The sequence below is a fragment of the Leptonotus elevatus genome, chromosome 2 (assembly GCF_054856555.1).
Source record: "Leptonotus elevatus isolate MCC_2025b chromosome 2, RoL_Lele_1.0, whole genome shotgun sequence".
Lineage (NCBI taxonomy): Eukaryota > Metazoa > Chordata > Actinopteri > Syngnathiformes > Syngnathidae > Leptonotus > Leptonotus elevatus.
In genome coordinates, this window is record NC_141240.1 from 6,786,270 (window position 1) to 6,802,297 (window position 16,028).

The following is a 16,028-nucleotide window of genomic DNA, read 5'->3' on the forward strand; positions in this document are numbered from 1 at the left end:
CCAGTGCAGTCCGGTTTTGGAGTCTGCTATCATTGTCTGTATTGGTTACCACTACAACCTAAATAATTGCTCGTTCCGCACTTGGCAAATGTACCAGATGCTGTTTTAGTTGTAACCCAGCTGGCCACGGTGTGTTTTCGTTTGGTTCTAGTATTGCATATTGTCCCTGGAAAACATTCTTGTTAACTCGGCCAGATTACGCTGAACATTTGGCGTTTTGGAATGATCACATAATTTCTTCCTAAACTTGCTGTTTGACATTCTGCTGTATTTTTGTCTTTGCTCAGTACAGAGACAAATGCTTTGGCTTTTCTGTGTCCTACATCTAGTGCTAACTCAAGACTGTGTACAAACTTGTTAGCGTGAGCTCGGTCTGTTGACACATAGTTTTTTGCTATCTCCACTATAGGCTTGGTAAGTGGTTGAGTGTGAAGTGTATTAATTTAATTATAACTGTTTGATTTATAATATTACTATTTAGAAGTGGACATAACTGCTTTAATTTACTCAGTATGTCTCTGTGTGAGAATTCAAGGTGATGTGGGGGGTTGAAGCGAATGTGTTAATTAGATTCCTTTGTATTTTACAACCGGTTGAGAGGAGAGGGGGGTTTAGTGACATCTCTTCTTGCTCTGAAAACAACGTAAATCTTTATCTTGTGACTGAGGGGGAGCATTTTGGCGATGTGTATTGATGTATCATGTGATTGTCTGAGAAGGAGAGGAACGGCTGAGGATTGGTGGAAGAAGACGGGGAGGGGTTTGTAGAGTCACGGAAGGATACTAGTGACTGGAACAGGGGGAAGGGCCTCACCGATGAGGGAGAACATGGCGGCGTTTGGCCGACCTCATGTGTCCATAAACTTATGAAAATAAATCCTAGTTTCACCGATCTCATTGTCTGATTTTGATCATTTACATTATGAACACGGGAAAACAAAGAACGATTTTCCAACAAGTGCTAACCAGAAAAGGCACTAAGAGTTCACTGTCTCTATTTTCTGGGAAATCAAACTGCACTCCCATCCAACCCTCATATGGTGTCTGAGTTCCATTTGCTGCAAATAAATCTAGTATTTCGTCATCAGGAAGCTCTTCACCAGGGCAAATCTTAGCATTAGGTAGGTTAGAATTTTTCCAGTCTAAATCAACAATCGTTACTTGAGACCCGGTGTCCCAAATAGCAGTTGCTAGGATGTCACCAATGTAACATTGAACAATACTTTTGCTTCCTACTAACTTAGCAGTTTTTTCTTGTTTCTTTGATAGAGGCCCATCTCGTAAGTGAGTAATGTCTTCAGGGATGTACGTTATTCACCTCTATCTTGCAAACATTAGTTGTGTCTTTCTTTTTCTTACATCCTACTGCCCAATGATCACTGCTGCCACACTTGTAACAATGTGTGCATTTGCCTTCTGGGTTTGACTCTTCACATTTGTGGCACTTCCTAGTGTTCGTTTTGTTTGAGTAGCTTTGCTTTGGCTTTACACTTTTGTCATGAGTCATTGCTTTTGTTGATGTCAAGCTTGCTACTTGCGTTGCCAAGTTTTGTATTACCTCACAATTCACTTTACTGTTTGCTTCTAGTTGCTCACCAATGGGATTTGGCTTGGTTGCTGTTTTTTTTTTTTACTTTTGCTTGAACCAGGTGTTTTCCTTTCATTGTCATCTTCTTGCACTGACGCAACTTTGATGGTCTTTTGCTTAGTGAAGGATGATAACTTGTTCCTCCTTTCCATTTCAACACTGTAGGCAGTGCTCATGTTCTCCAGTAGAAGCTCATCCTCAACAGAAGCATCCTGCAAGTAAGGCTTAACATCCACTCATATTGCGTCATCTTGTAAACCAGTCAATATTGTTTGCAGAAACTGTCTGCACAAGTTAAGGATTGTATCTTAGTCCTACTGTGGCTCTTTCTGATGCAAACAACACTTTTTGTCTGAGATCCCTCGCACATGTAAAAAACTGAATTGGTGTTTCTTTTGGCTCTTGTACTGCTTGAGTTAAAGTATGATAGAGTTCTGTGGCATCATTCTTCATGGAATGTGTCCGAAGCACTAGCTCTGTTCTGCTTTCCAAATAACTCTTTAATTTAACATCAGGTGCAATGGCTTGGATCATCGCTTCAACAATCTCTACTTCATCATATTCTCTCTTTAGTTCACGTTTGATTTGTCTTTCAAGGCATGTGAGAGTCAACTTGTCCTTTTGTCCAACTTCTCCTATTTGTCCAACAATCCGGAAGTCTTTTCTGTACACTGGATACAGGCTTGGTTGTTCTCTCATGTGCAATGACTCTCTTTGTGAAGTTGTACCATTGTTTGGCCATTGACGTGACTTACCCGTAGTCCCGCTTTTATCCGACAGAGGGCACCCCGAGAACGCAAGTTGTGGCTCAACCTCCTCTAAATCCGCTGCAGCACTGGCATTTTCCTCCGAGTGGGTTGTCGCAAATTATCAATGAAGTCACTTGTTGCCAAAAGCGTGGATAAACCACTGTCTTCCAAACACGTAACATCATCACTTTCCAACTAAATGAGTATTTGTCGCCTCATTAACCGACCAGATAGCTTTGTCTCCTCACTTAGCCTGATCAATTCAGCCAGTGACAATTAAAAAAGCTTATTTTCAATGCCGGCCAATAGCGATTGCCATTCACTGTTCATGTTGCTTGGTCTTTGAGTTGTTCACACGACAGGGTACGTCCGTTGCTTGTAATTTGCATCCGTGCCAGTATGAATCTGGTTGGCTGTCGTTGGCCGTCATGGCGAGCAGGGGAAAAAAAACTTGTCCTCTCTCTGCTTCGCGACGAAAAAGCTGTCGTCTTTTGACAAAAAAACACTTTGTTTTCAGAAAACTTACTGGCAAACCGGGCGGAAACACCCACATTTATGTTGGCCCCCTGAAATGAGCAACAAGACTCACTTTCTATGTTTTGGGTAACTTTTATTCCAATCCCCGGTTCAGTGGCGTCAAGCAGTTTTCCATTCGTTTTTCACTCCCTCTCCAAACAGTCTGGACTCACATTCCCAGAAGTCCTTTCATGTGTCTCTTAAAGGTATATCCAATACATAATTTCACAAGCACACAAATAAGGTTCTACATGGAAAAAAAGTAATAAATTAATTAAATGAATTATGTCATATTATAATCAATTTAGCTTTTTTAAAGGTATAGGCAACTTATTAATTTTTAAATTATAATTTATATGGAGCCACAGTAACAGGGAAACAACTAATCAGTTATTTATAGGATCGGGTATCTAGAAATGTATGGATATTATGTAATTAAAAACAATGGAAACACTTTTTCGTGTAGTATTTTGTATTCAAAACATTTTTAAACCAAGAAAAGGAATCTACAATTTTAAGGGGTTAAATTATGTTTGAAATATGTAAAGTGAGGACTAATGTAAACACAGATGTGTCTCAGTTTTGGGTATGAAATTGTGGAATAGTCTTGATGATGAGCTGAAGCTATGTACTTCCTTTTAATATTAAGGCGCTTTAGTGTCCATGCAGGGATTATTTGCTTTGTTTTGTTGTATTTTTATGTGACTTTATGTGAATGTACAGGACTATGTTTGAGTCTTATTGTTTGAGAATGTTTCATTAAATTATATTGGGGTAGGAGTTAAACAGTATTTACTTCTTTCTACTTCTTTTTTCCCCCGAACATGTTTTTGTTTTATATGATTTTTAATATCTTTGAGTAGATTTTCTCTCTCTCTCTCGTTTTCTTTATATATATATATATATATTAGTGTTTGAAAAAATATATATAAAAAAAATCAAATAAGTCAGCTGGTCTCTACTCCAAAATATTCAAAATTTATATTTTGCACAATAACAACATAGGCCAGCTGTATTTCTGTATAATTAAAGATTTTCTTTTGTGAAAAAATGCACACACAAAAAAAAGTTTGATAGCACAAGATTAAGCAGGTGACATATTGGATTTGTTACCAAGCACTTGTGTATACTGTATACACAGAGTGAAATTTTTTTATTTCCCTTCAGTGCTAAACATTAGCATAGTAAAATACTGCAATGTCACTGAAATGTGGCTGGCATCCTAGGCTCTTGTGTTGAAGATTCAAAAAACAATCTTTGCTTTTATAGTGGATAGTTTCTAAAGCTTAATAATGATCATTCACTGGTGTAGATATCAAAGTGAAGAGAATTGTGATTGAAATCCTTGATGAACCAATGTCACCCGGTACAGCAAAGGTTGCTACGGCTCTCGCGGCTGATGATAAGTTTCTATTGTGATTCATAGCATGTGTCAGACAATGACTGTTACTGCCAGCAGCAATTTTCAGTCTCACCAGTTTAAGAGTACAATGTAGAGGTCATACTGCAGATTTAAATACGTTTTGTTGAAATAATAGTACAGCTTAAAAGACAATGTGGGGTGAAAATAGAGGATAGAATTCTCAGGGACATCTATTGATTTGGCAGTAAAATATGTCCTCTTGCAAGTACCTTGTCAATAACTTATTGGCTGAAAACAAATGTCCCTAAACGGCCAGGTGAGATAGGGAAGCAAATGACAAACGTAAAAACTGTACCTGGAGGTTGTGCCACAGTTTAAATGTTGTATTACAAACCATTCCTCATTCTATAGTTAGTAGCTCATTGTAACTGCTACCTGAAAAAGGGTGCTAAAATACTACAACAAATGTTCTTTGCGGTTTCACCAAAAAATCATTACAGTAATTGCTCATGCAATATTAAGTCACGTTTCTGGCTTTAATGGATGGCCACAAATCTTCTGACTTATATGATACTTTTGGCACATAATACATAAGGTATTGACAACAATGCACTATTACCCTATGACAATGAATCATCCATTATTGTGCTGTTTCGTACCATTAGATTTAACTGTAACATTATGGATTTCAAAATAAATCACCTTTATTGGGTTATGGGCTCAACCTGACGGATTTCACAAAGTAATAATGCGTTCTAAACTTTATGGTGAAATCAATGCAGCTGTGGCCATTCCACAGGAAACAAGCATCAAATTACAATTTTATCCAAAGCGCGGAAACATTCTTTTATTTGCAAATCATACAGTTGGCACCAAGAGTAACCAGCAAAGACTGTGACGTTTAATAACACCAGAAACTGTGAGAGATACGGAAAGCTCTTTCTCACACAGAGCAAATATAACTAATGACTTTTGGGGATTCATGGCTGCTTCCTCTGTAAAAAGTAGAATAGTAATAGGTGTATTTTTTCTTACTTGCATACTGATGAACTCATTTGCTCCCAAAAAGGTATAAAAACGTTCTATTTTAAATATTGCCATGGTCCCCAAAACATATTTATACATTTTTTTAATGTTTTTTTTATGCTAGAGCATATACAGAAGGCTTTGATAGTTTCTTACCTGAAGCAGTTGCTTAAAGCAATGGTAGTTATTGCAAAAAAAACGGTCAGCGGGTGGCAGCAGAGTATAAAAGATCAACCAGGGCCATGTTGCAAAAAAAGCTCCTTTCCCTAGTAGTTTCAACAGATTTGTGAATAATGATGAAACTTAGCTATATTCTAATGCTAATTGCTTAAAAAACGGAAACAGATAGGAATATACTTTTTTTCCCTGATGAAAGAAGACTAATCTTTCTTTAGGTAGGCTCCATGTTTTTATAGCAATAGAACACAATATTCTGTGGGCCTTGCAAAATCAGTCAAAAGTAAGTAAAACAGCCGGGAGCGAAGGGGATTGGTTCAGTAAAAATGGCTGGGAGTGAATGAGTTAATTTAATTAACAACCAATATTTGTTCAGTATCGCCATCAAACAGGACCCCTCCATGATCTAGTTTGTAGTAATTTGATGCTTTCTCTTTTTCATTACAATGTAAACAAATATACTGCATATAAATTAAAGGTCCACATTTAAAAAAGAAAAGAAAAAGTTATGGCCATGGGGTGACTTTGAATTAAACCAACAACCCTTGTGTTTGGAAACCACCACTCATTTACCTGACCTGGGTCAACAACGTATTATTGGCTTGTTTCTAAGCCACTTAAAAATCCTTCACTTAAATGAGCCCTTAGGAGCACTTTAAAGGGTTAAGATGCCTTATGATTTATTTGCATATTTTCTCAAATCTATTTTTTGATAATTGTAGGGGATAGGGCTTTTTAGAACAAACGACTTTGAGCTAATCTTTCACTAGTTCTTTATGGATTTAAGGCCCATGCAGACATCTGTCTGTTGCATTGCTGCAGTGTCCATAGTTTGGCCAGCAGAGAGCAATATCCACATTTTAGTTGAGCCTTTGCAAACAATAGCTCTTCTTTAGCCAGCTCTTATCAGCATTTGATGAATCTGAAAGGTCCACATTTACACACCCGAGCACCCCGATCCAGCAGCCACCTATTCCCTCTCCTCTGACCGTTGAGAGCTGGCAGCGGCTACATGACATTCAACCAACAATAGCATCTAAAGACAATGCAAAACAAGATGCTTGGGACCGCTTCCCTGTCTCTGGCCTGCAACAGCTTGCCGAGCTTCCTCCACCCACTTCCTTCTTGCTCCAACAGATGAGGCCGCCCAAGGTGGGGATTTTTGCTGTCACAGTGATCCTACTCCAAGCTTCACCCCCCAAATCATCCCAAATTTTCAGTACTTAAATCTCAGTTTTCATTTTAAAACTGTAGTTGAAGCCTCTTCAGTATTCGTTCAGCTGCATTTTGGCACGGAGAATCAACTGCTTGAGGGAAACATCCTTCGCCCGCAAATACACTGACTAGCAGTGCATAGCATACAGTATATGCATTTGTGTTTGTAGCAGACCATATTTGCAATAAATGTCAGAAATAGTGTCATGCCAAATTTAAGGTGTTTATTGAAGAACATATTACACATCCAGTTCAGCAAATAAAATTACATTTGGCAGGAAAACAAAGTACCGGTATTCCATGCTTATTTGTAGCGACAGCATCATTTTGACGAGGAAATGTTTGCTGACAGAACATAACGTGCTGATGCATTTCATAGTTTGGCTCAGACTATAATTGGATTTGCAATCTAAAAACAATCAAACAAAGACCTTGTTGTATTCTTTTTCCTTTGATTTTGGCAAACTTTGGCTGACATCATACAAACTTCACCCCGGCTTCAAGGTATTTTCTTCTCATCCCTTAATTGGTCTACGGCTCTGCCAGCAACTTTAAGGGATCATCTGGACGGGGTGGCTCATTTTTCACTCTTTTTTTATGTACAATGTACAATTGTAACTTTTGTGCTGTTGGGACCTGTTAAAAGACATTTTTGTCCAAACGATGCAATTTTGTGTTTACTAATGCTGCCGACATGTGGACCCTTTTGTTAGAGCAGGTCACATATTTTTTTTGATTAGCAAAATGATATTTGCTTGCATTTTCAATTCCATCCATTTGTTTTGGAGAAATCAGTAATTTACAAATTTAAAAAAAGCAAGAAAAAAAAGCCCCTTTCTAATCCTGAATATAGCCACTGCCCCCTCCCTGTTCCCATGTCTTGGTGAGTGTCAGAACATACACTTCGCTAATAATTTCAAAAACATGTTGAAATATAATAAATAATGTCAAAACAGCCATCACTCCTCACCAAAATTTAAGTGGAAATATCTGCTTATGTCAGAACGTGACAATCCAAGCCAGGAAACAATATTACAATGCTTGCCTCTTTCCTTCAATGATATTGTCTGGCATATGTGTCAATCATGCAGTTTTCTATTCCCTGACAAAAATAAACACATAAATCACTACAGAGATTTCCGGTGGGGGGTGGTGAATTTTAGTGCTGACATCCTTTTTTACATACAGACCTATTATATAAGTGCCACTGTTCAGCCCAATCAAATGTGCTTTAGGCAAACCTATAATGAAATCTTTTAACAACAATCACAAAAAAAAGAAAAACCAAACATGCGCTACACTTGATTGTTTTTAAATAGCAACACTCCACTATTATAACAACATTCCTACTGGAAAGGGTCTTTAATTCTTGTCACATATTCCTCACGAGCTACATATGTAATTACTTTCATTTTTAGCTATCTTTATAAATGGGGGTGGGGGGGTACTGTAGTAGAGTGATGGGAGTTAAAATCCTTAAACATGCACCTCTAGACAGGAGGGATTTATATAGCTTATTTTGATGCAAAGAAGATAATGTTGAAATTATTTTAAATTAATATATACCTCTGTAATTGTACATGTAAATGCATAATTAAACAATAGCTATATTTTGAAATGAGCAATTACTTTGCTCATCCACAACAGCAATGAGTCATTGTCATTGTGCTGTTGAATGTAAGAGTTCTTTTGTTTCTTTTTGTTTGAGTTCTGTTATTGTGCTGTGTGTTTATTGTCTATAAACAAAACAAACAAACCAATGTATACATGTAGATCAGCTTTATCCATTATGGAGCACAATGTCAATTACTTATCACTTTTTCATTGAAATGCAGATGTGATGCCATCCTCTGAGATCTAACATGGTCAGGTAGGCTGTGGAATTAATGGAGGTGGAAAGCACATTTCTTTCCAGCAAGTGTTTTGAGGCAGAAATGATACCCTCACATGGTAGGTTCAGTTTAGTAATGGAAATATTGCCTGCCTGAATTGTTACTTAGGGCATAAGATGTGCAGTCCTGTGGAGGCCCATTTTCAGGTAGAGTGTTGGGGATTTCACTGGTATCTGAGGTAAACAATAGCACTATCACCACAGAAGAGAGAGAGGGGGGAGACATAGCTACACATTCACAGCACACCCACAAGCCTTATTTGAAGCTCAAACCAAAAGGCCCTAAATGAGTCCATTGCATGCAGTGACCCTTCACGATGCCTCATCTTGCCAAAGGTGTCAATCAGCCCTTTTCCATAGTACCGGTTCCACTCCGAAACAGTTCGTAGCACCTTCTTTTTCGTTAATTTCCTACAGTAATCGCGCCATTTTGAATCTATTTTAAGTTGTGCTGTTGTTACCTTCAGCAACGGACGTTTATCGAGCAGGTCGGTTCGCCATTTGGCGCGTCACGTTTCCATGTTTAAGTTTCTATTAGCTCTGCTTCGCTGTCCGTCAGCAATGAATGTCCGTGCGGAAACACGAAACATCGGTTCCAGCATCTTCCGGGTGGCGCAAATATTTTTTAGAATGACTTCGACTTTAGCGGGGAAATCCGACTTACGCGGAAATTCGAGCCATGTCGCCAGCGCAGGAACGGAATTCGTTCGTAACTCGAAGACTCCCTGTCTTTCACATCGGAAGAAATCTTATGGTACACCACTTCGCAAAACGATTCACAAAAAGTAGATATACAGGTTAATTATCAACCTTTTGTCATGTAGTGGAAAAGCAATTAACAAGTGCCTGTTGCTATACATGTTTGGCATAGATAACTTAATAAAAACTTTTTTTTTTGGTAAAAAAATAATAAATTTTTGTCAATATAATTTACATTTCTCACGGCACACTGATTGTGAATCATTGTTCTGAATGATCAGAAGCCCCCGTTGCATTTAAAAATGACTTGCACAACCTGGGAACTTATTGCGCCCTCGCCGTTTGAACAAACAAGCAAAAGAAGTTGAATCTGTGACTACAAAAGCAATGTTTTGAACGGGCAATGTTGTTGTGGAAATATGCTCGTTTCCAGCGCCTACCCGGGATGAGGATCATGGAGGAAATTGCCTGAGAATCCTCATTTGAAACGGTGCCTGTTGTAATGGAAAAGCAACAGAGGCAAGGCCAAGTGAGAATGGGTCAGAGCGGGGCTAGGGTGTTCTGGAGTTTGTAATGGAAAAGCATATGTCATAATGATGCCAAAATTGTGTTTGTGCATATACTGCATATAATCAGCGTCGCTAATGTCTTGCGGAATATTCCAGCACAGTGTGTGCGCGGCTGCTACTGCCATCAAAGGACATGCGATAAGACAAGAGCCTTCTTTGCCATCATTATCATAAATATTTAGGTGCACAAACAGTAGAGGCTCTGCAGACATATACCTTTACATGGATGTAGCCATTTCTACTGGCAATTTGTGTTCAGAAGATTTAGTATGATCTACATTTTGGTTTGATAGGTTTTCCCCATTTGAAATGGTCCCAGGTGGGATCCACTGTGGGGAAAAAATAAATAAAGAAAAGTAAAGAAAATGAAAATGAAGAGCATCATTAAATAATTTACTTGGATGGAAAATCGCAAAAGCATGATGATGATGACTGATGATCATTGCAGTGTACGGTATAAGCATCTCGAGTAACAAAACGCAATTGGATTACCTGATGCTTTGATGGATCTCAAGGTAGATGTGACTCATTGGGTGAACAAGCCCCCGTGAAAGCCTTTGATGCCACTGCGAACATTCAGAGCCGATTTAAATTGGAGGACAATTTTTTTTCTTCCATTCAGACTGCAGCAGGTAAATAACCCCTCTACTTTGTAGAAAAATAGCTTTCATAACAAGCTCTTATTCTTTCTGATCAAATCAAGCCATCTATTCCTCCTTCTCTCCCTGCCCCACCATTTCACCTCCTCTCTTCACATACCACTCTGTCCATTTATGGCAGGTTAGAAGAGGGTTGGACATGCTGAAGTAAAGTGGGAACAGCAGCGTAACCTGGCTGACCAGACACCATTTTTAAAGGCCTTCATGGCCCAGCTGTGTGAAGTCTTTTATACAGTTGCTTCTGGTTCAATATGTGTCGCCAAAAAGCTCCATGCAAAAATCTGTGAGGTTCATGACTGGTGAGGCACTCGCACATCTGAAGACAAATCTAAAAATATGAACGTAAAATGCAAGATTAGCCTATATTTAATTTTTTACTTTTATTGAAACATTTGTTTTCAAAGCTTTTAATTATGCTTCAATCAATTGTCCGGCCTGTTCTGGATGAGAAATTTCAATTACAGTATGAAACACAAACAACCATCAAAATGTGACACATTTGCATATTTCAAATAACTAATATAGTACCTGCATTTATAACAAATGGCTATTGAGTAGCGTAGGACTTTATTTGGCGTGGCGAGTGACATAAATATAATGTATTGAACGTAGTAAGTTAAAAGCGGAAATTACGTTATTTACGTAATTCCGTTGTCCGCGCATGTAGTATTGTCGAGGGAAGATGAACAGAAACCCCGAAATGCAAACAATCTAAAGGCCAATATCAAAGCATCTTGAGCTACAATAACACCTGACCTGTGCCAAAAGCTGATTGCCTCCCTGCTAAACCGCCTTGATGCTATAATTAATGTAAGAGGAGGCCCAACAAAGAACTGAGGGCAGATGACTATACACTTTATTTACAGAAGGCCAATATTTCTGTCATTGGGATCCTTTTTTGTTGGTCACATAAAATATTAGAATTTTTGGAAACTTATCAATTTGTTTGTGTGTTTCTTTCTGCCATAATTATCAACATGTAAACAAATAAAGGCTTGGAATATTTCACTTTGTGTGTGGTGAACTAATATAACGTAAAAGTTGCACTTCTTGAAATAAATTATTAAAATAAATGGACTTTTTCTCAATATTCTAACTTTCTGGCCAGCACCTGACCTGTGGCAGTCTGTAATGATGACTTCTAGAGAGACTTGTCTTGTACATGGATCCCAATAGTTTGTTCATCATCCAACATGCGCATCTGCACACTGCTGATGCAACATTGACGATCCTGCTCTTTGATTTCTCGAGGGCATTCAGCATCATCCATCTGCAGCTGCTTGACATCTTTTACGCTGCCGCACTGGAGGCTATTTAGATATTTTCTTTAATATGGTGGCTGGTCTGTGCATGAATGTTACCAGTGGTTTGTATCTGGGTGCAAACTCTCTACTTATCTTTTATAAAGGCGCTCTTGATTGTACATTTTGACAAGGATCTCCTGTGAAATTTCTTCATGAGGAGCTCAAATGAGTTTTGTGGCGGATTTACAGAGGCTCACATACACTTTGTACACTTAAAACTTTTTTTTTAACGTTTGCTTGACTTTTTTGCTTACTTAAATAGAAACCCTTGTCTTTTTTTACTGTGCTGCAACAAAGCAATTTCCTGCAAAAGGATCAATAATGTGTCAACGTAAGCTGAATGTTGGATTGGCTGCAACGAGCACCCCCATTCAAACAGGAAGATGGTATGCCAGGCAAGTTTTTCATCTAATCCATATAAAAAGCTCGCATTTTAAGATTCACCCTTGTCGTTAACCCTCAGTTTCTTGCTTGAACTCTTCTTCCCTCACCTCATGCTCAACCCTTTGCTTCCCTCTCCGGGATCAATTCTGCAACAAATCCAATGAATTCTTGGGCAGAGTCCAGTTCCTCTGAGAGTAGCACATTGTCTTGAGCATGAGTGCGAAAAGGTAAGGAGGTATAGGGGGAATGAAAGTGAAGCAGAGGTAGGACGCAAGGGACCAACTTCTAGAATGATACATACTGAGATGACACTTTGTTCAGGCTTGTCAGTGAAATACGCCACTGACTAAAAAGCACCTGACGGAAATGAAACTGGGCAAAGGGTAAGATCAGGAAATACAATAAGGCGCCACCTTGTAAACACAATCAGATGCAAAAAAAAAAAAAAAGATACAATGGACAAATAGATGAAGCGAGGCTTTTATCCTGCTTGACAAGAGGGGCGTGTCTGAGTCATCATCTCATGGGTGGGGCTCAGGAAGCTCCGGTGCTGTTGGCGATGACAACATTGTTATTATTTAGAGAAAAGGTGCAAAATTGCCTGTCAAAACAAACATCTTACAATACATCGTTCAATAAGTCAAGCATTTTAGTCTTTATTGTAGTCCAAGAAAGCGTAATATTATCTGTCTAGTTGTAGTCGACACAAACTGTCAACGTTTTTGTATAGTTTTAGTGTCATGGGTTATCATATTACACCCTTAAAAAAAAAATTTTTCAGCAGATAATATTGACCATTTCCATATGAATTAAAACTATTTCACATAAATGTCCTCTAACCATGTTGATGAATAATAACTTCACACACAATTACGGTATATCAACAAGTGGCTAGTATGGCTCCATGCTACGAGCTAGTAAGTTAGCCAGCATTAGCCAGCAACAACCATCATCAAACTTTTGGTTAACTGACCACAATGTCTGTGGTGAACTGATGTGTCTCTTCAGGTTTGTTGTATTGTTCTTTTCCAGCTACCTTGTGTCCACATTCCTTCCCTTCAACTAAAATTAAGCCAAGGGGTTTTCTCCACTTCAATGTACCGAGATTGCGCGCATATATCACGTTTTCTCTTTGTTTCAAGCAAAGCATATATCATATAGTGCTTTACTTTTATTTATATATTTTTTTTAATTTGCACCGTTAATCCACCTCATGTCTGTCCATGTTTGTGCATGTTGCACTCGCTAGATGCAGATTTGAAAGTGGGTGTGCCACTGTGTATTAGTGCCAGATTAGCAGACAGGATTTTCATCTCGTCTAAAGCCAGCTTTCCATCCAATTGTTTCAAATTTTTTAAGCGAATTTACTGAAAATGCGCAAAACGGACATGCATTTTAGGCCCGTTTCCATCTGTTCTTATATATTTATATATATTTAAAGGGGACTCTGCTGCTGTAGGGGGCGGTATACACCTTAGAGATATGATCCACCAGTCATTTAAAAGAAGAAGAAGAAGACCAGGAAGCGACTGCGCCGTGCGATGACGTTGTATAAAATGAGTTTGCTTTTGTAATTCTTGATAAACCGTAGCGTTACTTTGCTGCTTTACATCTAAAATTAATATTTGCTTCTTTAATTAATTCCAAAAAGATTTCTGTTGCGTCGTCCCTCCAAACATACCTTACTTTATCGTCTAACATTGCTTTGGGACTACAAACGTATGTCGGATGTAATATCCGGTCAAAACGTGTGACGTGTATCCATCCGGTCTTGCCAGCGGTTATTCGCAAAACTTGTTTCCATAGTCAAAATTCACATTTTCCTTTTTCCGATACGCTTCAAAAACCACCCCCTCTTAGCGTAATGTTTTCCTTCGAATTTTGGGCCCTTTTTCGATTTTTTTGCGTTTCCATTCAATTTTATTTTCGCATTTATTGAAAATTCGAATAAAAATGGGTGGATGGAAACCCAATTTTTGTTCGTGAACTAAAATGTCCATACATTTTAGTCCAGTCAGCCATTACTCATACACGAAAATGCATATGATTTAGTCCCAGTTATTGTTTATTAACGGGGGCTTTAGTCTAGTCTAGTCTTCATCAGGTGAAAAATGTGTTGACAAAAATAATTTAATTTAGTTTTCATAAATTAAATGAACACTAACATGTTTACATGACCAAACGAAGGATCTTCTTTTTAAATCCAACTCCAGAGGAGTATATTCAGACACGGATGACATAATTTTACCATTAAGTACCAATACAGCAAGTAAGAAATACTGCCAAACACACAAAAATAAAGGAAAGCCAATTATTCCCCAGAAATGTTCCCCCAAACTGCCAAACAAAAACTATACTCAGTCCTAGTCTTCATGTGGGTCTGCAGTGGGTGTAATGAGCACGTACACCAGCAGGTGTGCCAAGAAATCTGCAGGCAGGCCTTCCCACATAATCCCACGGATGAGCCCCTGAGATAGCAATCTGGGACAGCTAATACCAACCCCAACTCACAACACTAACAAAACACAACCCAAAGGGGAAGTATCATACCTCCTAACAAGGGAAACTCTGTAATACACATTGGAAAAAACACCTACCTGTCTCTATGGCACATAAACACTTAATTACACTCCAGAAAAGCACATGGTGCATCCCCGCAAACCAGCAGAACAAACTTAGAGCCAAACAAATTGTAGCAAGACCATATTAACCAACACACATCTATCTATACCTTTACAAATCAAGCAAAGATTTGATGAGCCCCAAGTAACAACGTCAGCTCAAAGGCCATGCCAAATAAGAAAACACACTATGTACAAAGTTTACTCAAATAATAGCTTATTGTATTGTCGCTGAGCCACCTCCACGCAGACTTCAGGAGCCATAAAAATATATTATGTACAATATATATCTCTTATCCTATAGTGATGTCGTTTTTGAAGTACTTTAGTGTGATCAAAAACATTACAAGTAATTTTTAAGTCAATATAAATACATTCGAAGTCAAAATGAATTCAAAGTAGTTCTTGTCTATAATTGTAGATTGAAGGTTTCTCCACTTGCCTATAAGTGGCCTCTAATTATTATGTATTGGTATACGACGCTCCATCCGTTACGTGAAACATCAAATGATCCTTTTTATTTTCACTTCTTCATACTGGTTATTCCAACAATGTTGCTACTCTTCACTCCAATTTGCTTTAGAATCATAACATTAAAACACATTACAATCAAAAGGCCCTCTACTACATTTGATTGAATAATGTGTTTTGGCACAATATGCTGAGGAAAAAAACAAAAAAAACCTTTGCAGAGTCACAATCATGTTGCCTCACATGCCTCTCAAGGTTATTAATGTACATGTAGATTCTGTTTTGTAAGTGGAGCTTTTAAATTGCAGTCTTTATGAAGCTGCTTCATTGTTGAGATGAGATGAACACTGTCACAGTTGTTCGCAGAATTATATATATATATATATATATAATTCTGCACCTCATATTATATATATATATATATATATATATATATATATATATATATATATATATATATATATATATATATATATATATATATATATATATATATATATATATAATATGAGGTGCCTTTAATAAGTTTTGAGACATTTTTTTATTCGGTCAAGCATGAAACTAGTTCACAATATTCCCCTCCAGCTCATTCCAACAACTTCTGGAAGGCCCCCTGAAATGTGAACATGTTCTTCGGCCCTCGTCAAAGCCTCTTTCATCTCCTCAATGGTCTCGCCTCTGAGGTTTTCTGTGAGCTTGGGGAACAGCCAGCAAAGTTTGGACTGTAGGGAGTTTGAGGAACTGTCTTGATGCCCATCTCGGTCAAAGAGTTGGAAACACGGATGGAGTTGTGGGCT